The sequence below is a fragment of the Natator depressus genome, chromosome 1, assembly GCF_965152275.1.
Source record: "Natator depressus isolate rNatDep1 chromosome 1, rNatDep2.hap1, whole genome shotgun sequence".
Taxonomy (NCBI): Eukaryota; Metazoa; Chordata; order Testudines; family Cheloniidae; genus Natator; species Natator depressus.
Window position 1 is genome coordinate 30,701,685 of NC_134234.1, and position 23,900 is coordinate 30,725,584.

The 23,900-nt window shown below is 39.6% G+C and overlaps 1 protein-coding gene across 2 annotated transcripts in view; it reads left to right on the top strand.

Moving 5' to 3' along the window:
• CNTN5 (contactin 5) overlaps window positions 1-23,900 on the top strand; it is a 955,706-nt gene that overhangs the window by 1,286 nt on the left and 930,520 nt on the right. The window lies entirely within an intron of this gene.

Here is a 23,900-nt window from a genome sequence, read left to right on the forward strand (position 1 = left end):
GCAAAGGGAATTACATAAAGATGCACTGATTCTTCCTCTTATCCACTGCCTTTATCAAGAGAGAATGTTGTGGAACGTTTATGAGCAGGCTTGAAAATGAACTGAGAATGATTCCTGTAACATGCAGTAGAGTATTGTGTTTCTAAGATTTTTATCTCCAAAAGAATCAGCATCCATTAGGCCTGTTATATTTATTCAGAGTTTCACTTTTACTCCTTCTGATCACAGAAAATGCCTAAAAACCTATTCTGACATCATTTAATGTGGCCGCATAAAAGCAAAGTTGTCTAGTCTTGGCAAACTTTCAGAAATTTGCCATAACGTTCCTAGTTATGTATGTTTACTTTTTCTTTTTTAAAATTACCATCTTCCATATTTATTTTAATATTTTTAATCAACTAACTAGGGACCTGATCTCAAGCCCTTTTAAATTCACTGGAGTCTCCTCATTGACTTCAGTAGACTTTGTAGCAGACCTTGAGGGAGCATCTCTACAAACAAATTCTCTGTTCACTGAGTCCCAAAAGCTGAGGTGAACTCCGTACAATTAAAAAATTGGGTGACATTTTAAAATTAATGATGATGCATGCAATTAATTATTGCTGAATTAGAGTAGAACTCACCCAGAAGTACTTATGACTATCCATATTAATGCTAAATGAGTTCATCATGATTATTATTATTATTACAGTGAATACCAAAGGAATTAGCAATAATTAGGCTATTTTACAGTATTACCAAAATGTCTCTAGGAATTTGTAAATACCTCATACACTTTTTTATTTTTACTAGTTTTTTTTTCCCCCTCCATTTGGCATTCATCTGAAAACAAGTGAACAAACTTTCAGTGTCTATTCTGCATCTAGAAAGGAACTTGTTTACTAATGTTGAATGAAGTACCCAGTGTAAAGGACAGAGGACTGACAACGATCAGGGGGTACTCTGAGGAAAAAAATGATTTCATGTACAAAGGCTGTGTGTGCCAGTTTAGGTTTAACAAAGTAGATGAATTAAGAAGTGGTAGTGAAGAAGACAAGATATTAGAAGTCTACAGTATATGAAATGGGAGGGGGGGGAAATCAGGAAGAAAGAATAAGGAATGGAAACAATTTTTAAAGAAACCTAAAGCTCTTCAAGTAAAATCAGAGAAAATCCAGTAATCAACAACATTCAGTTCTTTCATTCCTTACAGAGCAAATGCCCTTGCAAAGACTCAACAGAGCTAAGATACAGGTGGGAAGATAGCTACAGATGAGCAGGAGAATCAGAATGAACAGTTTGATCTTGTTGCTTATTATAAAGAACTTGAAGGTCACCTTTTGTTGCCCGGGTAAAATTTCCTGGAGGGAAATGCTAATGTGGCTTGATAAATAAGAGCAGATGCAGTAAGAATGATATTAGAAATGTGGAGAACCAGGCTGGCCAAATGATATCCCAGAACTTGCTAGGAAATTTGCTAGAATGTTGCTAAGAAAGTAAGCCCAGTATTTAAGATAATAGGAACAATAAGATAATCAGCTGCTAGAAAGATGAGAGAAGCCTCACTGAGAGAAAAGAATAGGGCTAGGTAACTTTAAGAAATGTACAACTTGGTAGAAGACTGTCCGCATAGATTCGCTAAAGGAAGGTCATGAGTTGCACATTTGCTTGAGTTCTCTGAACAAGTTGCTGACATGGTAGTCTATTGGGGAATCAGTGGGTATGATTATGTGGGTTTCAGAAAATGTCTAGTTTTGTACTCCAGGAAATATTGATCTGCAAAGTAAATTTTAATAGTATTGGAACAGGTTCAAATGTACTTGGAGGGGGGGCTTTCAATAAAGGGTAAAGAGCTCTTGAGTGAAGATGGAGGGGAAAAGCATGGTACTGTATGTGACAATATAAAGTCCACTTTTCTTTTTCCATATGTGAAAGATGATCCATCAGACAGGGGCAAATATGCTAGCAATATGGAAAAACGAGGTGGGAGTCTAGTCCAGTTGAACAGAATCAAGAAATAGAAAGTTATCTGGCTAGGTTAGTCATTAAAGCAGTTATTATAAGTGGTTAATGCAAGGCAGGGTAACAAAGTATGTATTAGTAATACTCCCTGTGAGCCTGCATTGAGGCGACTGAGATGATTGTTTTGGTGACTTTGCTAAAATGGTTCTTCTGGATATTGTCTTTCTGTATCCAGCCTGAAACATAGATTTTTAGTCATCGGAATGCACTGCATAATTTCCCACTGTTGTTCTGCTCCTCCATATGCTCCTACAAACAGCTTCCATGTTACACTTTCTGTCAGTTTCAGAACAGCTTAGATCATTTCAGCCATTTCTTAGAGTTCACAACACAAAATAAAACAGTACATTGAAAACTGCCAGGCTGGCCATCCTGAGGTCCTAATTCCTGAGAACGAATGTCCAGTAGGACACTTGACTGCTAGTGCTATGCTGATGAGAGTTTCAGACTTGGTGTTTTTCTTCTGCACATCGCTTCTCTGATGCTTTCTTAGGAGCTGCTCCAATGTGTACTATCAACTTCTTCTCAGCACTTTACAACAGGAAAAGAGTCCAGTTGGAAATGGTGGCGTCCCTACAGATTTTTATTTTCTGAACATTTGTGATCAATAACTCTACATTCGAGGTCGGCACACGTTTTAAAAAGAAAAAAAAAAACTATTTTTTTTAGAGCTCCATAAGATAGACTTTTTGATTTTGTTTTACGTTTTGAAAAAAATTCAAAGCCTATAAAAAGATCTTAAAATAACAGTTCTATGCCTTGAGAGGGGTTGCTAGCAGCAGCGAAGTGTGTTCTTAAGTGGAAATAAACGTGATTGTATTTATAACGAGTGTCTTGGGTGATTTATGGAATTATCCAAAAAATGTAGGAACACTAATCAAAAAAGTGAACTCTGTTCACACCTGGCTTCCTAGAGGGATTTTAGGATGATTTCTCTTTGTATTTTCTACAAGTCAGGAATCAAAGCTTTCAGAGTACTGACTGGATGTAAAATAAAGGAGTAGAGTATTAGTAAAACCCTGATTGTGCTGTGAATTATCACCCATGCTGTAGCTGATGTTCTTGACCATCTTTAGGGAAAACTCAATCCTGTGCTGTGATACAAATGGGCTGAGCCTGTGTGATGCCCCAATGTAGTTGTTTGGCAGTAGTGTGCCTGCATAGATCATGAAGCAGAAATGAGGCCCAGTTCATGCATTCATATTCATTAGTCTTCATCATTATGGTCACTCCCTTATGTCTGTCTCAGGATCACCTTTCTAAACTTCAATCTAGAAAAAGTGCTAACTCATCTCCTCTCCCATCGCTGGAAACTGGAAACATATAGCATTTCTCAGAAATGTTTACTGATGTTCTTCCCATTTTCAGGATCCAGTATAGAGGATCGCTTCTGACTTAATGACAGTCTTCTGTGAAATTACAGCCACCCTTAAGCCATCAGCCTCATCTGTTCTGTTTTACCTCTTTGTTTCTATTTCTTAGTATAGGAGACAATAAGAAATGATCAACAAGAACACGAAAAAAACAAAATTTATTTCTCAGTTTTGTTTCATTGCAACCATTACAAAAATAATAATAATTTGGGGAGGGAGGGAAACATACACAAATTACATATGTCAGCAGAAAGTGGCATAAAAACTAAAAACACAACTTCTGTGAATGTCACCTGCAAACAGTGAAGAAAATGTTAATGACGATGATAATATAGTGATCATAGTTAAAACTGTAGCATCTGCCAAAAGTTCCCCCACAGATTTTCACTATAATTAGAATAGGAAAACTGTAGTATCTGTCAGCAAATGTTGCCTTTTTATCAGCCATTGCTGTATTTGGTATTTATATAGCTCTTTTTATAGCTCATTTGTGGCCAGATTTTCAGAGAAAAATGGGAGCTGAGCAGTTCTGAAAATCTGGCCACAAATGCAGATGCTGAGCACTTTTGAAAATCTGGCCACTTGTTTAGGTGCCAAAGTGGGAACAGAGCTCCTCTGAAAATCTGGGCATATGCTTGAGTAGCTCTTTACAAACATGAACAAATTCATCTTCTCAATTTTTACCTCTCAGGCTTTATTGCCCTCATTTTTTACAGACACAAACTAATTTTTAAGAAAATCACCATTTCAAATTAACCACCAAAATGTAACAAACCAAACAAAATAAAACCTAGAGGACGCAGACTCTAAACTAAGTCAATCAACCAATTTAATGAGCCTTCCTAAATCCTGTCAAACCCAGTTTGGCAGACTACCATGAAAAATAAATTCCAAAGGCAGGGGTCTTTTTTTTGAGAACACCATGCTGGTGGCTGTAAAAAGCCTTGGAACTGGTGTTATGAATGTTCTAGCCAATCATAATTTCTGTGATGGAGTTCAGGATGAGAATCAGCCCGTGACAACTGCATTCATGGTAGCGATGCCTCCTCTCCATCCAGATAGCACCCAGAAGTATGTGTGGAAAGGCACATGTTGTTAGCACATCTAGCTCGACTATGCTTCCTGCTGAAGTTTCTGTGAGGATATCGATAGTAGCCCTAATCAAAGTGCATTGCAGTCACCTAGACATGTAAAAGAGGACTGTCATTAAGTTCAAGTGCAAGAGAAGTAGCCACCACCCCCGGCCAGTGAGAAATTATAAAAGGCATCACAAGCTATTGCTGCTAGCTGAAACACTGAGTGTTACTACGGATCCGGGGAGCCTAAATGGTGACACGTTTTGGCAGATGGACATACACCCCCGATAATTGGTGTAAACACAGCATCAGCCTGCTCCTATCCATGTTCCCCTTTCTGATTAGCGTCCCATCCGTAAGGGTCCAGTCAAAACCAGTTTCTTTTCATTGACTTTATGGACTTTATGAAGTGCACTGGGGACCTGGCCCTGCAGATTTAATTTACCTAGGAAGAGATTCTACAGTGATGTGTTGTGTCAAAACCATGGATGCATGGCTAGGACCGTCCCTGACAAAACACTGCAGTCACTGGTATCTGATCTGATAGAATCAGCATGAACTGAGCCCCTTACCCTGACCCATCACTAGGAGGAGATCATCAAATGTCTCTCACACACAATCATAATTCCTGCTCAGCTCAGAAACCAGATGGATAGGAATCCAGCAAATCTGTGGAATCCTGGGGATGTTGTATTTTCTACAGCCCTATTTTCTCAGTAATCTTCCTTGAAAATGTATGATTGAGGATGGAGAATAATTAGTAATGATGTTAACATCCCAAGATGCTTTCTTGACCGAGGGGCTAACTACCACCTGGAGCTGTAAAAGTCAACTTACACTTTGACTTTTGCAATGCAGCCATTATCCCCACTAAATCGCTGCAGAACTTAACCACTCATCTCACAGCTATATCATCTGGCTAGTGGTTGTTTGCAGCATACACCCAGAATTTTAAGGAACAAAATGGGATGAAAATTAGCCAAATGTCTATGCATTTCTCACCTCTTATTATAACATTCTTCAGCCGTATTGAACCAGCAGTCATCCAGGTTTATCATGTTTGCATTACTCTGATGTAAGGTCTATCTACTTAGCCTTTTATTTTTTGCTTTCTCTCCACTTTTGTTTGTGGATAAAACAAAAGAAATTCTTGCAATACAATGAAAGGGGATATTTCTGAACTGCCTGGAACTAGAAAGTACTGAAAATTTCGTGAATGATTCTATTTTCGTGGGAATTCTGGTCTATCTAGAACACAGATATTTGATTGTATTTCAGACAAGCATTAGAACTTTTGGATGCTCAGCTAGATTAATCTTCCAGTCTTTTTGAAATTCTGCACACACACCTTTTTATTCCATAGAAAGCAGTAAATCTTTTGCCACCATCTGGAATTGTATGTGTCCATAGTTGACTTTTTGGGTCAAATTCAAAAGCTACAGTAAACGGGGCCTCTAATTCTGCAGGTGCAAATTGGCAGGTGGAAATAATTCCAGGTGCAATTTTCTACCTGCAGTTTAAGTCACTTTGATGTCTGAGTCACTGATTGTACCTGTAAATTAGGTTATCTATGTGCCCTAAACTGTGGATGCAAAATTGTACCCCAAAATTATTTACATCTGCCGTTTGCATCCAGAAAAATGGTGGCATCAGATTAAAAATCTGGCCCCTAACTCTAAATCTTTTCAAGAGTAGAACTCAAAGAAGATATTTGCACCACTGGCAAAATTGATTGTTAATTTTGATTAATTGAAAAGTGTGTTGGTTTTGTTCTTATCCTGTTTTGTTATAGCAACAAATGCACTGTATTTTAGCCTGCTCACTTTACTTGTATCTATTGGAGCTGAGCAGAACTATCAATTTCTGCTTCTAGCACTCGCATGCAAAAAGTGACATTTTCGTAAGGATTCAGAGAGCAATTTTTCTTGTTATGGTAAAACAAAAAACCTGTTTTATGAAAGGAGAAAATGCACAGATTTCACAAAAACAATTCTCACCCAAGATTAGATTTTTCTTTTGTGGAAAAAGAGATATAAGAACAAAGGTGCTTTGCTTATTCAGATCCACAAAACTGTACAAATCTCTGGAAAATTTTCTTATAAGTACCTAATAATGTTGGGGTTTTTTATGGATAAAGAAGCACTGAACATTAGATGTTAGGATATAGGGCTCTAGGGGGTTAACATACAGTACGGTATGTAGAATGGAGTTCTGATTGCTGCATGGAGGAGTTTTCACAATTTCCTCTGAATTCTATTTGGAACTTGGAACATCTTATCATTTTCCCCCATTATTCCTGGTCTCCTAGAGACCTTATATCTGAGAGAGAAGAGCTATATCCCGTAGCTGTGCATCATAACCATGAACATATTTCTTAAAGTTCCCCTCCCCCGCTATCATGTTCCCATTACACCTCTGGCATTTAGGGCAGCGACAAAGCTCCTCCACTCCTGTTGGTTTCTGGCAAGTCTTTCAACGGTTCCCCAGTGGTGGCCCAGGTTTTTCAGCTCAACTTCCACAGCTCTTCGCCATGTTGTTTTTGAGCAGCCTCATTTTCACTTGCTTTCAGGTGTCCATCTTATTGCTACTCTGGTGACGGAATCAGTTTCCATCCGAAGCACATGGACAATCCATCTCCAGCGTCTCCTCTTGCCTGCACTGTGTGAATAGGTCTTGGTTTGAGATTGTTCTGGGCCAAAAGATATGGAGGATTTTTCTGAGGCCAGTTGTATGGAATGAAGACAGTTTGGACATGTCATACGTTCTCATTCCCCAGCATTCTGCACTATAAAGTAGTGTTGAAAGTATGCAACTCTGATAAATCTTGAGGTTTGGTTTTTGGTGTTTGTATTATGACATGTACAGTTACTAAAATCCACTGTGTTTGGCTGAGTTAACACTGATATCACAAAGCCACGGCCCAATAATTAACAGTTGAAAAGTACCTTGAGATCATATTTTCTTAGATTTTATTTTACACAGTGTGTTGTCCAGCTTTATGAAATCTCACATAGAACAAATCTTATAAAAAATAAATATGTGAATGTCAGAGCGGCTTTTTTGTGTATGACTCTATCGAAAGGAAAATTTTCCTTGTGATCCATCAAAAATAATTCTGATGGTGGGTTTTAGACATTTCAACTTCTGAGGTGAGATAAGCACTTGATTTTTTCCCCCCACCCTCATGGCTCACAATATGTTCAGAATGTCCCATTGCAGTGTAATATATGCACTTCTGCGTATTATTGCTTACCTAAACCTCAGCTCATGGAACTGGGAATAAGACTCATGGCTATTCTGGTGTCATAACATCCCTTTGCTGTGTGTGTACACTCTGCTGCTTGCAAAATGCCTGTGTAGGATTTTCTCTTTTTCTGTACCTGGTGAAGCAGGTCAGACTTTCTATCTGTTGTCCTTTGATCAAGGAAACCAGCCTCTAGCAAGCCCTATTAAATTGTAAAAGGCATAATGGGCAAAAGTGTAACCCTTCGCTATAAGCTAGTGCATATAACCATGTCACCTTTGATAAGCTGGGAAAAGGTCTTTACTCCATTTAATAATTCCAGCGGGAGGCAGCTACACCTATACCAGGAGTCTTAATCAATCAGGTTTAATTTATGCACGTTCCTGTTGTGCTAAATTTGTCAAGTTGACATATTGGGTGAATTTAATTACTGTAAATGCACTAAGGTGGATTCTTTCTTCTCATTGCTCCTTGTGGATAAGATTAGTGCTTATTAGCAATGAGTACAAAATAGTGCAATTCTCTTGTTCTGCATAACGTAAATGAGTTGAACACTATCACTAACACTGTGTAACTTTTAGAATTGGGAAATGTCCCACGTTTAATCAAGGATAAGTGGAACTATTTTCAAAAACATGGACCAGGAAAAGACACTTGTTTAAATTCTTGTCAGAAATCGCCACTAGGAGTAATTAGAAATATGGGGTATGTGACACTGAGCCCTACTCATGAATTTATTATTCAACTAAAAATTGTATTGTGACAAAATCCTTGTGTGTGTCATTTGCAGTCTGTGTTCAATCCAAGTGAGGATGTTTCTAGCCAATTGGCAGCTGTCCACTCAGTAGGTGACCTGGAAGGCAATGTTTACAAGGAATACATCAATGTACCTCCTCTGATAATACATCTTCAAGATACCCAAACATAAAAAAAATTGCAAATGGCCTGTTGCTCAGAACAAGGGCATCAGTACATTTGAAGATATGTGTTTGAAGTGGACACACCTTTTGGCTAGAAGAAAGGGGTACCAACAAAACCATTTGTTATGCCCTATCAGGTTAACTAAGCGAAAGGCTGTTTTAAAGAGGGTGACCTATGGTGGAGATGGTCAATATTGTGTGATAACTACCTGCAAGAGACATTTTTATGGTCAGCTGGAGTGTGAGATCACAAAGGTATATACGTCAATTGGCCCTGTGGCAATTTCCCCTGTTCCTGTTTCTGAAAATAAAACAGTTATCGCTGATCCAGAGTATCAACATCTAACCATATGAAGCGTACCAACATTTCATGTATGTATACCCCACTTGATTTAAAACTAAAACAGCTAATGAAAAGAAAACTTGATAAAACTGATAACAAAATTGATGAGGCAGAACAATCCCTCGCCAGGTTAATGTGTGGAAGTAATAACATATTAGTTATACCTCCCTGGATGGAAAGCGGGTTAAAAGGATGCATTGTTGTTTAAAATATTGCATTTGACATTATTTTAATTGTGTTGTGTAGTATGTATTGTAAAATCAGAAGGTTGCAGAAGGGATTTTAAGTAGTCCCTGAAAAGTCTCATGGGGAGGCCTAATGTCAACCTAGAGTAGTTTTTACAAACACTCTTCCACCACCACCACCACCACATACTTGGACAGTACCAGAAGAGAAAAAAAAATCATTGTGTTCATGAGGCTTGCAGTTTCTATAGAGGAGTATCAGGAACCAGAACACCTCTATGCAGGGATGTGAGAACTGGGGAAGGGTGTCCCCCTTGCTCCCCACTTTTTAACATGGGTGTAGTAGCCTCAGGAAGGTGTGGCAGGGGCTTCACTTTCTGGTGGGGGAGGTGATCAGCTCCCCTGCCACAAAGCGCAGCCCCTGCCAATGGCACCAGCCTCTTCCCTGTGGTGGTGGTGGGGCTAGGTGGGCCTTAGCCCCCTCCTTTTCCATGGGGGGCAGACAGGGTACTGCTCTTGGGCACTCCAGCCCCCCTGCCCATGGCAGGTGAAGGCTCATAGCAGCCTGGGCTCACTGGAAAACTCTTACCATGACTTGGCTCTGGTTTCTGGCATAGCCAGGGGGCAGGACCTCAGGGGTAAGAGGAGGAGCAGAGGGCAGGGCCATGGTTTTGGCACCTGTGGCCCCCAACTTCTACACAGATTCCGGCGATCCTGCCCTTACACCATCATTAGGCCTCATTCAGTCACAGACTACCAAATCCCTGAAACCTCCCTATGGTGACTTAATAAGACCCTTTTAACAATCATCCCATCTCTTGGGGGCTTGTAGCCTATAGGTATTTGCTAGGTGAGGCATAGATGTAAGTAAAGGCAAAAATGCAATAAGTATACAAGCCTCAAGTTCTGTAAGACAATAGTTTAGCTAAACTAATTAAAGTATGAGGCCCCAAAGCGTTAGCATGAGTAGCTAACCAAGAATAACCCTAGAGCTAGCAAACAGGAGCAGCTAACAGGGGAGTTTAGCGATGGAGTTTAGAGCAGGAATGTGAGAGCTACACCTGATTGCCATAAGTTCAGAGAATGTTAATAAACACCCCCTCAAAAATAAACAAACAAAACCAAATCCAACACAACAAAAAAGATGGAGTAAAGAGAATGTAGGCAGAATTCCAGCAGCAGAGTGGGGACAGTCCAGTTTATTGCACTGAATGCAGTATGTACAATCCTGCCTTGTGCCCTGGTGATGTGCATTCAGTGAAAGGAGCTCATGGCCCTCCGAGACGGAGTACGGGCTTTGGAGATCAGAGTGGCTGAACTGCAGGAACTAAGGGAGACAGAGAGGTACATAGATGAGACTTTCTGGGACACAGTCCCGCGCCCAATCTGACAGCTGCTGTGCTATTGAGGAGGAAGAAAGTCTTGGGGAAGGAGAAAATTACAGTAGAGGAAGAGAAACAATCCCAAAGTTGGGACCCTCCTTCCAGATGATATCATGGTATCTTCTCTCACTGAGGATACCTCTCCAGGGCAGGGAATACTAGTGATTAGTAGGAGAAAGGTAATAGTAATGGAGGATTTTATTGTTGGAAATATAGATAGCTGGGTTTGTGATGACTGGGAGAACCGCATAGTGAATTGCCTATCGGCTGCAAAGGTTGTGTGTCTCTCGAGACATGCTTTTGTGCAGTGTCGGAGAGTAGCCGGTGGTAGTGGTACATGTAGGTACCGGTGACATAGGGAAAGGAAGGAGAGAGGTCATGGAGGACAAATTTAGGCTTCTAAGTAAGAGATTGAAGTCTAGGACCTTCATGGTAGCATTCTCTGAAATGCTTCCAGTTCCACACGCAGGGCGAGTTAGACAGGCAGAACTGCAGGATCTCAATGCATGGATGAGATGAAGGTACAAGGAGGAGGGGTTTAAGTTCATTAGGAACTGGGGAACCTTTTGGGAAAGTAGGAGCCTATACAGGAAGGATTCAAAACTAGGGGTGGGGGAAAGCTGACTGTTGCAGAGGAGCACGTGGTTCAGAATGAGACATCCCTTAGGGTATAATCTATTAATGGGGATTCTCTATACCCTTGTAGGGAGGAGAGGATGGAAGTTGATAAAGTGCAGGTAGGAACTGAAGAGAAATGGTCAAATGAAATGTCCCATTCAATTACATCACATAATGGCAGACAGCTAAAAAGTGACAAATTGTATAAGTGCTTGTACACAAATGCTAGAAGTCTAAATACTAAGATGGGTGAACTTGAGTGCCTGGTATTAAATGAGGATATTGATATAATAGGCATCACAGAAACTTGGTGGAACAATGATAATCAATAGGACATGTTAATACAAAATGTATGAGAATGGCAGAGTAGTTAATGCTGGTAGGAGAGTGGCACTATAAATGAAAGCAAGCATAGAGTCAATAGAGTAAAACTCTTAAATGAATGAAACTGTACCACAGAATCTCTATGGATAGAAATGCCATGCTTGAATAATAAGAATAGAGCAGTAGGAATATACTACCGACTACCTGACCAGGATGCTGACAGTGATTATGAAATGTTCTGGGAGATTAGAGAGGCGATAAAAATAGAAAACTCAATAATAATGGAGGAGATAAAGTATCTTGACACCATAAATGGCTGCTTCATGGAGCAGCTAATCCTGGAACACACAAGGTGAAAGGCAATTCTTGATTTAGTTCTAAGTAGAGCACAGGATCTGGTCCAAGAGGTGAATATAGCTGAACTGCTTCATAGTAGCAACCATAATACAAATAAATTCAACAACCTGGTGGAAGTAAAACACCGAAGAAGTCCACCACAGTAGCATTTAACTTCAGAAAGGGGAACAACACAAACATGAGAAGGCTAGTTAAATGGAAATTAAAAGATACAGTCCCCAAAGGAAAATGCCTGCAAGTTGCATGGCAACTTTTTAAAAACACCATAATAGAGGCTCAAATTAAATGTGTACCCCAAATTAAAAAAAACATAGAGGACCAAAAAAGTGCCACCATGGCTAAACATCAAAAGTAAAAGAAGCATTTAGAGGCAAAATGGCATCCTTTAAAAATTGGAAGTTAAATCCTGCTAAAGAAAATAGAAAGGAGCATAAACTCTGGCAACTCAAGTGTAAAAGAATAATAAGGCAGGCCAAAAAATAGTTTGAAGAGCAACTAGCCAAAAACTAACAGACTTTTTGTTTTTTTGAAAAAAGCATCAGAAGCCGGAAGGCTGCCAAACAATCAGTGGGGTCACTGGACAATCAAGATGCTCAAGGAGCACACAAGGAAGATAAGGCCATTGCGGATAAGCTAAATGAATTCTTTACATCAGTCTTCTCTGCAGAGGATGTGAGGGAGATTCTGAAACCTTTACCATTCTTTGTAGGTGACATCTGAGCCACTGTCTCAGACTGGGGTGTCAATAGAAAAGGTTTTGGAACAAAGGGATAAATTAAACAGTCATAAGTCACCGTGACCAGACAGTATTCACCCAAGAGTTCTGAAGGAACTTAAATAAGAAATTGCAGAACTACTAACTGTGGTGTGCAACCGATCATTTAAATCAGCTTCTGTACCAATGACCAGAGGATAGCTAATGTGGTACCAATTTTTTAAAATGTCTCCAGAGGCAATCCTGGCAATTACAGCCCAATAAGCCTAATTTCTGTAACAAGTAAACTAGTTGAAACTATAGTAAAGAACAGAATTATCAGACACACAGATGAACACAATTTGTTGGGGAGGAATCAACATGGTTTTTGTAAAGGGAAATCATGCCTCACCAATCTACTAGAATTCTTTGAGGTGGTCAAAAGACACGTGGACAAGGATGATCGAGTGGATGTATAATGTACTTAGATTTTCAGAAAGCCTTTGACAAGGTCCCTCACCAAAGGCTCTTTAGCAAACCAAGCAGCCATGGGCTAAGAAGGAAGGTCCTGATATAGATCAGTAACTGGTTAGAAGACTGGAAACAAAGAGTAGGAATAAATGGTCACTTTTCAGAATGGAGAGATGTAAAAAGAGGTGTCCTGCAGGTGTCTGTTCTGGGCCCAGTCCTATTCAACATATTCATAAATGATCTGGAAAAAGAGGCAACAGTGAGGTGGCAATATTTTCAGACAATATCAAATTTCTCAAGATAGTTAAGTCCCAGGCAGACTGCGAAGAGCTACAAAGGGATCTCGCAAAACTGGGTGACTGGGTAACAAAATGGCAGTTCAATGTTGATAAATGCAAAGTAATGCACATTGGAAAACATAATCCCAACTATACTTTCAAAATGATGGGATCAAAATTTGCCACTCAAAGAAGAGATCTTGGAGTCATTGTGATAATTCTTTGAAAACATCTGCTCAATGTGCAGCAGCAGCAGCAGCAGTCAAAAATTCCTCATAGAATGTGCAAAGGGATTATAAAAAGACAGAAAATATCATATTGCCACTGTATAAATCCATGATATGCCACATCTTGAATACTGCGTGCATTTCTGGTCACTCCATCTCAAAAAAGATATTAGAATTGGAAAAGGTACAGAGAAGGGCAACCAAAATGATTAAGGGTATGGAGCCGCTTCTGTCTGAGGAGAGATTAAAAAGATAGGGACTATTCAGCTTAGAAAAGAGATGGCTAAGGGGATATAGGATAAAGAAGTATAAAATCATATATAGTGTGGAGCAAGTGAATAAGGAAGTGCTATTTACTCCTTCACATAACACAAGAAGCAGCAATCGCCCTATGAAATTAATAGGCAGCAGGTTTAAAACAAACAAAAGGAAGTACTTCTTCACACAACATACAGTCAATCTGTGGAACTCGTTTCCAGGTTATGTTGTGAAGGCCAAAACTATAACAGGATTCAAAAGAATTAGATAAATTCATGAAGGATAGGTCCATCAATAGCTATTAGCCAAGATGCTCAGGGATGCAACCTCTGGTTGCTAGAAGCTGGGAATGAGTGACAGGGGATGGATCACTTGATGATTTCCTGTTCTGTTCGATCCCTCTGAAGCACCTGGCATTGGCCATTGTCAGAAGACAGGATACTGGACTAGATGGACCATTAGTCTTATCCAGCATGGCCATTCTTATGTTCTTATCATAAGATAACACAGGTTAGAGTGCTGTAATGACTAAACTGCTGGTAGGTAATCACTACATGCTACTTTATACCAGCTTGGGATATTTTTAGTTAAGGACATCAGAAGATGTCTGACCACAAGAATGCTAGAAGTAGATAGTTGTATTTCTTCTAAGGAAAAGGGGACAAACCCCTACTGAATATGCATTAGGCATAATGGTGTCAGCGTAACACATTATAAAAGTTGTATCCCATCCAGTGTACTTTGGGAGGGAGAGATGTAGCTCTTGGCTCATTGCATTATTGCCTTAACTTATACTAATACCTCACTTAGTAAATATCTATCGGCTATACTCTGTAAGGTACTTAGGTGGTCCCCATCACTGTTGTATCTGAGCTTCTCACCATCTTTCATATATTTATCATTTAATCTTATTTATTCTGTGAGGTAGGTCAGTGCTATTATTGCCATTTTACAGATGCGGAACTACAGTACAGACTGACTAAGTAACATGCCCAAGGTCATGCAGGAAGTTTGTGGAGAAGTAGGGAATTGAACCTTGGTCTCCAAGTCCTAACTTAGTGCCCTAAAAACTGGGCCTTTCTTCTTCTCTCACATGAAATAGCTTTATGCTCATCATCATCATCATCATGTTCCCACTACGCCTCTGGCGTTTAGGGTGGCGATGAAGCTCCTCCACTCCTGTCTGTTTCTCACAAGCCTTCAATGGTTCCCCAGCTGTGCCCCAGGTTTTTCAGCTCAGCTTCCACAGGTCTTCGCCATGTTGTTTTCGGGCGGCCTCATTTTCGCTTCAGGTGTCCATCTTATTGCTACTCTGGTGATGGAATCCGTTTCCATCCAAGGCACATGGCCAATCCATCTCCAATGCCTCCTGGCAATGATGGTGCTCATAGCCTCTTGGCTGCACTGTGTCATTAGATCTTGGTTTGAGATTGTTCTGGGCCAAAAGATATGGAGGATTTTTCTGAGGCAGGTTGTATGGAATGAAGACAGTTTGGACATGACATACTTCCTCATTCCCTAGCATTCTGCACTGTAAAGTAATGTTGAAAGCTTCATGCTGAAGGGGACCTAATGTCTGAAAGAGGTATAATCAGACACAAAGAAGAGATCAGATGATTAATGAGGATGGTATACCAAAAGGACCATTGTCATACAAACAGAGACTTCAGAAAATATGTTGCATAGTTAAAATATCAGTATACTTTTTCCCCTTGTATTTCATTTTGAATCATAACTGATTTGGTTACTGAGAATAAGATTACTTGCCTCATTATCAGTCACCTCCTATCTGAGTCACTCATTGATGTCCACAGTTCACTGTTTGTGACTTCACAATGCAACCCCCAGGAGGCAATTGGGATGTCACAAACAGTGTATTGAGACATCAGAGGATGATTCAGGAAGAAGGATGTTTACACACAATACTTGTTAATCAGCAACAATAGGAAAGAAATGTGAAGGGAACAAAATAGGATCATTTAGCGGAATTTTGATAATTCTGTATACTTTCTGAAACATCATTACAAAACAAGCAATCTCCCATGGAACAAATAAAACTATTTGCCTAGGAGAAGTACTCTTTAAATACAGATTAAGCAAAAATATATAGAAAACCTTGTGCGTATGTTATACTTTAAGGCCCAATTGCATGGGTACATGGATTTCCCATTGAAGTCAATAGGAGTTTTGCACATAAGAGCACCAACAAGTTTGGAGTCTAAAGAGTCGCTTACAACAAAGTGTTACGTGTTTAAAAAGGGTTCTCTTTGTAGCATTCACTGTCTGTCTGTAAGATGCTTCTAAGATTCCTTCTTCGTCAGTTACTAAAACTTCAGGTGTTAGGGCATTCAATGAAATAGAAAATATAATTCATGTGTGGGAATGTGGGTGCAAGTTTGCTTCTGGATTTTATCCAATTTTGGTGGAAACAAAAAAAGTGTATTTTCTTATGTAGAAGCACTATCTCTAAAGGAGGATCAGGAGGTAATCTACACAGGCAATGAGAATGCATCCATCTCAGTAGGCTATTTTCTGATGCCATATACATTGCTTATAAATCTCTAATCTACTTTTCAACATTCTGTATAAAATGTAAATTGATGTATCAAATCAGTGTAAGAGAAAGTGTGGTCAGATGCACAGTTTATTAATTTAACAATTATGTAACAGTTTTTTTGTGAGCTGTCTATGATTAAGGGAAAGAGAGTGGATGACTTTATATGTGCAGCTTTGTTGGGAACTGGATTAGAAATTGGCAAGAGGCACATTATGAGAAACCTCCTGAAAATAGTAACAAATGCACTTCTAGTATTAGAAGCCCACTTAAGCATAACTAAGTGGCTTAGTGGACCCCAGATATTTCCTTGTAATTACTTGGTATTTACCTGTAGGTGGTATAATAAGATCTGGAATATTTTGTCCGTGGAAAAACTGTATGTAGCAATATGCAATGCAGCTTATTTCCAATTTTGGACTTAAAAAACAAAAAGGGATTACATTACTGGTAATAAGAAAAGGAGGACTTGTGGCACCTTAGAGACTTACAAATTTATTTGAGCATAAGCTTTCGTGAGCTCTCCACTGTATTTTCCACTGAATGCATCCGATGAAGTGAGTTGTAGCTCACGAAAGCTTATGCTCAAATAAATTGGTTAGTCTCTAAGGTGCCACAAGTACTCCTTTTCTTTTTGCGAATACAGACTAACACGGCTGCTAGTCTGAAATCCGTCATCACTGGTAATGATCATATGCCCATGAAGTGAATGGCAAAACTTCTACTGACTTCAACAGACGTCCATGATCCAGTACACTTACTGGACAGTAAAATTATTCTGTTTCCTTGTAGTTAGGTGTTTGGATATTCAGTGTGTTTTGCAGCTGTAATAGGAAGATTTCTATAAGTAACCTTACTTATAGATACAAGATCAAATTCTATTATCTTTATTCAGGCAAATCACCCATTCAGAGTGCCACTGAAATTGATAGAAACTTTGGCCGATTAAGAACTGCAGAATCCGGCACATAACACATCTCTTGTTTTGACTTGTTTTAATTTGTACAGAATTTCGTGTAATTAATTTTGATTGTTTAGATGTTTTTGCCTTTAATACTATATATATATATATTTTTGCTCATATAATTTTTTAAGTTTTATTTGCATTTTGTCTGTTTGTCTATCCTGTGGGTTGTATCAGCTCACATTAATCTATTGTTCTTAATTTGTGTGTTGTATGTGCCTGTGTTGTAATTTAGATTTTATTGTTAATATCACACAAAAGAGAGGTGAAAAATCATGCACAGAGATAAAGAAGGATAGATAACCCATCAACACCTCTACAGCACACACATGCATCAAATAAATATATTCTTTGTAGCTGCAGTAAATCCAGTGTCCTTATGGCTACAGATATATTAAACAAAAACAACAAATTGTGTGATATGCCAATGATTATCAAACCAGACGATCCTGAAGAAAGGCATTTTAATGTAAAGTTCACGTTGCATTTAATAAGCTAGCTTTTTCTTCAAGGTGGCCTAATATGATGATACTTGCAATAACTGGTCATCTGGTGATATTTTTTCTGTACTGTTTAAAATGTAGGATGAGGTGGGCCACCTGGAGAATTGTAAAGGGGCTGAGGCACAGGGAAATCAGCTGTTGAAACTGGCTATGCACACCCCCTCCCTTTTCTACAAGGTTCTGAGCTGGGCCATCTGGACAAAACTGCAGGGGTCGACGAGTAGAGAACACGGGGTGTGTTGGAGGGGAAAAAGCAATCCTTGAAAATAATCACTCATTGAGTATTTTCACTTATGTACCATACTTATGTAGGGTGGATGAGAATTAAGGAAATTTGATAGTAATAGCAAAAAATGTGGCACAAGTATTTGATTCTGTTGTGCTGCAGGCTATACAGGTCGCTCTCTACGTGGGATGTTGGTTTTGACTTTTAATAGGAAAATGCCTTTTTCTCAAAACTTTGTAGGAGAGAGTCAATTTCAGTACATTTCCCATTTGGAATTTTTTTGGGGTGGGGGGAGATTGTAACTGTCAAAGCCCCCATTTTGACATTTTTGAAATTAAAAGTTCTGCTTTTAGTTCAAATTGACCTTTTTCTTTTAAAATGTTAATTTATAGTGTTAAAAAAAAAAGAGAGGAAACATAAAAAAGGTCAAAATCAAAATGGAATGTTTTGATTCACTCAATCCAAAGTTTTCTTTGGATGAAAATGTGAGATTTTGACCTTTTTTGTTCTGATTTGAGATGGGAAAAAATTTGAAATCTCAAATTCTTGCTTGATGAGAAAATTGTTTCCTGACCAGCTGTAAAACCACCATCTTGGCCAACACTTGGGATTCAGCTAGAGTCTGCAAGAGCTGAAAACATAAGTCTCTTATGGCTTCAGCTAAAGAGCCAGGCTCTACAGAGGGATATTATAATTGATTCACCGCTTGTGTGGATTGGGCACAGAAAGGGACACATACCAAACACTAACCAGTAGGCAACCTTGTGTCTACCACCAGTATAGCAAAATTCAGCATTTTCCCTACGAGCATCTTCCCTGAGGACTTCTTAATGCCTATTTAACTCTCCCCAGTGTAGTTAACCACTCAGAGGGAACTTCTTTCCCCAGCATCCCTTTCTAGGGTTGGCCCATTAAATTAGGAAACCCACGCAGTTGTTGTCCATCCCGGGCCCCCTCTCGCCCCCATTTTCCTTTTTGATTCCTCAGAAGACACCATTTTGTCATGCAATATCTTTTTATAACTGTGATCAGACTCCTGTGGCTAGGTTTTATTCCAGAGGAGTTTAAAACATCCAGAGTCAAATCCAATGCCGGCATAAGCAGATGCAGCTCCAATGAAGTCAGTGGAGTTGGGCCCACTTTCTTTGTTGAGGCCCCCCAGCCTGGAATTTACCTCACACTGTAAACTCAAACCCTGCTAAGAAACACACTTCACCAGGGGCACTGGCTGAGGAATTCCAAATTGGATTTTAAACCTGCTACCAAATGAACTCTGACTCTGCTAGCAACAAGCAGAGCTGCACAAATTTACCCATTTTTTGTTCTGTAAGTGTCTATCTGCAGCAATGATGACTTTCTGCCTAAGTATTTTATTTTTTTTTTGTTAAGGTGCAAAAATGTGGATATCCCCCCTCCTCCTTGCTGGTTCTGCTGACATAGAAAACTTTTCATAAAGCTTTATAATTAGGCTCTGGCGTCCTATGGGCCAATACAGCATTGTGGTACACTTTAGAATTCTGCAACACTCAGAAGTTCCATTTCCCAGGGAGTTGTGCTTACTTTTGTCTCAGTCCCTCCTTCGATCCACATAGGTTCACATTCTGAGTTTCACCCCTAAGATCAAGCATCACTGAGTCAAAGCTACTGACTCTCATCTTGATTTGGGACTGACCCAAAGTGGTCACTGAAATAAGTAGTAAGACTCCCATTGACTTCAATAAGCTTTGGATCAAGTCCCTTACATATAACCCATGTAGGTTCAGCCCTAATCCCTAAATTGTTGCATCCGATGAAGTGAGCTGTAGCTCACGAAAGCTTATGCTCAAATAAATTGGTTAGTCTCTAAGGTGCCACAAGTACTCCTTTTCTTTTTGCGAATCCCTAAATTGGCACTGCCACTGGTTCACTCAAAGGGCATAGGAAGCTTTTGAGAAAACAGAGCATAGTTTTAAGTACACATTGAAACCTCTGACCCCGGAGAATTTTGAGTGCTGAGAGGACTTGTAACAAAAGTAGTATGTAGCTCTAGCACACTTACATTCCCTTAAGTCTCTCTCCAGCTTTGACAGGAAGTTTTCAAATGATCAGCCATTGTGGATACTCGCTGCTTCTGATTATGTTCAGTGCAATAGGACCATTGTATATTGCAACTGTGCAACCCCTTGTTAAAGCTAAGTATTTTCCTTCAAGATAGATTTCAAATGAATATATTATACCACATTTTAATTTGGGGACAATGCCTCTTGGAGGTTGTTCCCTCCCCGCCCCTTTGCCCGATGCTCCCTTGTGACCTTAAAGAATGTAAACTAGTAAAATTAGCTATTCCTTCTAAAAACAGTTGATGCCCTACATCTGAAATGCCACGACTGTTATATCTCTATTTGAACTCTGTGGAAATAACCACTAACACAATTTGTTCTACCGCGTATTGACTCAGTTTGGTGAGTGGGGAGGGGGAAGATTTTTCTCTTATCCTGGGGTTTTTAAAAAAGTATCCTATCCTTTGGCACTCTTACCACCAGACAACTAGCATTTCCTGACTTTAGTTCATTTTTAAATATTTTATTAATAATGTAGCTCTGAGCCTGTCTCCTTTAACTACAATAATTAGTACAGAGTAAACAAACACTTTAGGCTTCACTTTTGGAATGATATGGTGCCACTTTAAATATTTATATGCTTTGATCTGAGTGACCAATCAATTCTACTAGTGCAGGGTTGCATCTACAATCTCTGGATAATAAAACTGAGGTGATTAGCAGTAGTACATTCATTTAACTGCTTCATACCTGGAATGGCTGCAGTAGATAAAAATGGAAAGGGAACACGTGAAAGGAAGAAAGTGAAGAGTATTTGAAAATGTAGGAGGGAGTAGAAAAGAACAGATGGAAAAAAGCAGACAGGAGAGGGAGCTGATAGAAAGCGGTTAAATGTAGCCCTGTGACTAAGTGATTAAATAAATATACATCTTGGCATCTACTGTAGGTAAATATTTCAAGCACTGGTTTCAGAGTAGCAGCCATGTTAGTCTGTATTCGCAAAAAGAAAAGGAGTACTTGTGGCACCTTAGAGACTAACCAATTTATTTGAACATAAGCTTTCATGAGCTACAGCTCACTTCATTGGATGCATTCTGTGGAAAATACAGTGGGGTGATTTATATACATAGAGAACATGAAACAATGAGTGTTACCATACACACTGTAACCAGAGTGATCACTTAAGGTGAGCTATTACCAGCAGGAGAGCTGGTGAGGGGGACCTTTTGTAGTGATAATCAAGGTGGGCCATTTCCAGCAGTCGACAAGAACCTCTGAGGAACAGTGGGGAGAGGGTGGAGGGATAAACAGGGGGAAATAGTTTTACTTTGTGTAATGACCCATCCACTCCCAGTCTCTATTCAAGCCTAAGTTAATTGTATCCAGTTTGCAAATTAATTCCAATTCAGCAGTCTCTCGTTGGAGTCTGTTTTTGAAGTTTTTTTGTTGGATAATTGCCACTTTTAGGTCTGTAATCGAGTGACCAAAGAGATTGAAGTGTTTTCCGACTGGTTTTTGAATGTTATAATTCTTGATGTCTGATTTGTGTCCATTTATTCTTTTACGTAGAGACTGTCCAGTTTGACCAATGTACATGGCAGAGGGACATTGCTGGCACATGATGGCATATATCACATTGGTAGATGTGCAGGTGAACGAGCCTCTGATAGTGTCGCTGATGTGATTAGGCCCTATGATGGTGTCCCCTGAATAGATATGTGGACACAGTTGGCAACGGGCTTTGTTGCAAGGATAGGTTCCTGGGTTAGCGGTTCTGTTGTGTGGTGTGTGGTTGCTGGTGAGTATTTGCTTCAGGTTGGGGGGCTGTCTGTAAGCAAGGACTGGCCTGTCTCCCAAGATCTGTGAGAGTGATGGGTCGTCCTTCAGGATAGGTTGTAGATTCTTGATGATGCGTTGGAGACGTTTGAGTTGGGGGCTGAAGGTGATGGCTAGTGGCTTTCTGTTTAAATCTCAAACAATGGTATTTTTCATCATTTTTTGTGTGCTTTTTTTAAAAAAAGAAGTCTTGAAGAGATTATATATACAATTGTCAATCAGTTTTGCAGCACACGCAGTGATATCGTGAAAATAAAATACAAACGCCTCTGTTGAATTTGATGAAGGGAAAGTGATTATGATCCCGATTCCAGAAAACACATAAGCATATGCTTAAGTCTATCTCTGTTCTGAACAGCACTTATGCACCCACTTAACTTTCACATGTGCTTAAGTATCATTGATTAAAGTTAAGCATGTGCTTACTTGGTATCGTATAGAGGGCTTGCTTTCTTGAGATGGGTCCATAGGGAAGAGTCTTTTCCCCATCACACTTGCTAATCTTTTTTAAAAGCAGTCTTGGAAGATGGTGTAACTGGTTTTTTGGAGCTTTAGTAAATTTCACGGGTTTAAAACAATTATATAGCTTTGTTAAGATACTCATTTTTTCCCTTTATTTAAATGTGGTTTTTTTATGTCAGCAGATACCTAGTTTAGCTGTCAGGTATCAACTATATTTTACAAGTTATAAAATTTATTCTTTTTCTCTGAAAATAGACTATTTTCTCTGCTGACTTTTACCTTTTTGGTCCTCCAAGAGAGAAGGTTCCACACACAGAGTGACCTCTGCCCCCTCACTGAATTCATGACATGTTTGCAGCCCACATGGAGGCAGTGTAGTTGCATGGGTATAACGAGAGGCAGCATTTGACCTGCCAAACTCTTTACTACTTGTGATCATACTTGGATGGAAAGAGCACAGCTTGACTCTGATATTTCACGTTGAGTTTGCAGGGTTTGCCATGTTAAAAACACCACCAAAAACATGTAAACAGTCTACATTTGATATGGAAGCTACTGAGAAACAATGAAGATGGAACACTTCAGTGCCATTTGTTCACAGTTCTTTTCCAGAGTAAACTCACATTTTGATAGCATGATCTACTGCAAAATGCAATCTTCTATAGTTTAAACTGAGTGATCAAATTGACCGCCATCTGAAAGGGTGAATGGCTCCTGGAAACAAGCTCTTACATAGTTCCAGGACGTTTTTTGGGGAAAAGAATCCCCCCCCCCCCCCATTGGGGTATGAGGCTCCTCTGCAGTCCCACTGAGATCGCTTCATTGCAGCATGATTGAAGCTGTATCGTCTCTTGAACAAACTCTATTGTGGGCGTTCGTGACCATGGGCAAACTGTGCAAACAATGTCCGGCCTTTACCTTCCTCTGACAGGCTATGCAAAACCTCAGTTTTCACTTCCTGTGCACCAGCCTTTCCCTAACCATTGGAAAAACAGCTGCAGTTCTTCTATATTGGAGACCTTTCTTCCACAGCCACTCTGGTATGCTTGAATTTAACCCTAGGAGAAGACGTTTTGAAATATGGATTCCCCAGCAGAGTAAGTAATGCTGATGGTTGCTAACCCTAGCTCACCTAGCTTACCCAGATGATGAATCTGTATACGTTCAAGATTTTTAAAGGTATCATGATGTACTCTTGGCACTAATAGCTTAGGATAAGAACAGGAAATGAATCATGTTTTTGCAATAACACAAAGCAACTTTATTTTATTATTCATTTTTGTGTAAACAATTGTGTTGCCATTTGGTCACACGCTTGTGTTAGGGGGCTTATTCCTTCACTCACTTACTTCCCTGGTCCTTCTCACATGAACAGAGAGCAACAATACCCAAAGTCCAAAGGTGCAAACAATTCGATGTTTATTGGGGTGAACTTCCAGCAAGCATGATTCCAGTTTCCTTCCTTAGTGTCCTCCTTCCCAGCTCTGACACCACAGAGCCTTACACCTGTGTCCCTGTTCCCATTCCTGCCCTTAGCCAAACATGATTCCAATTTCCCCACTCCC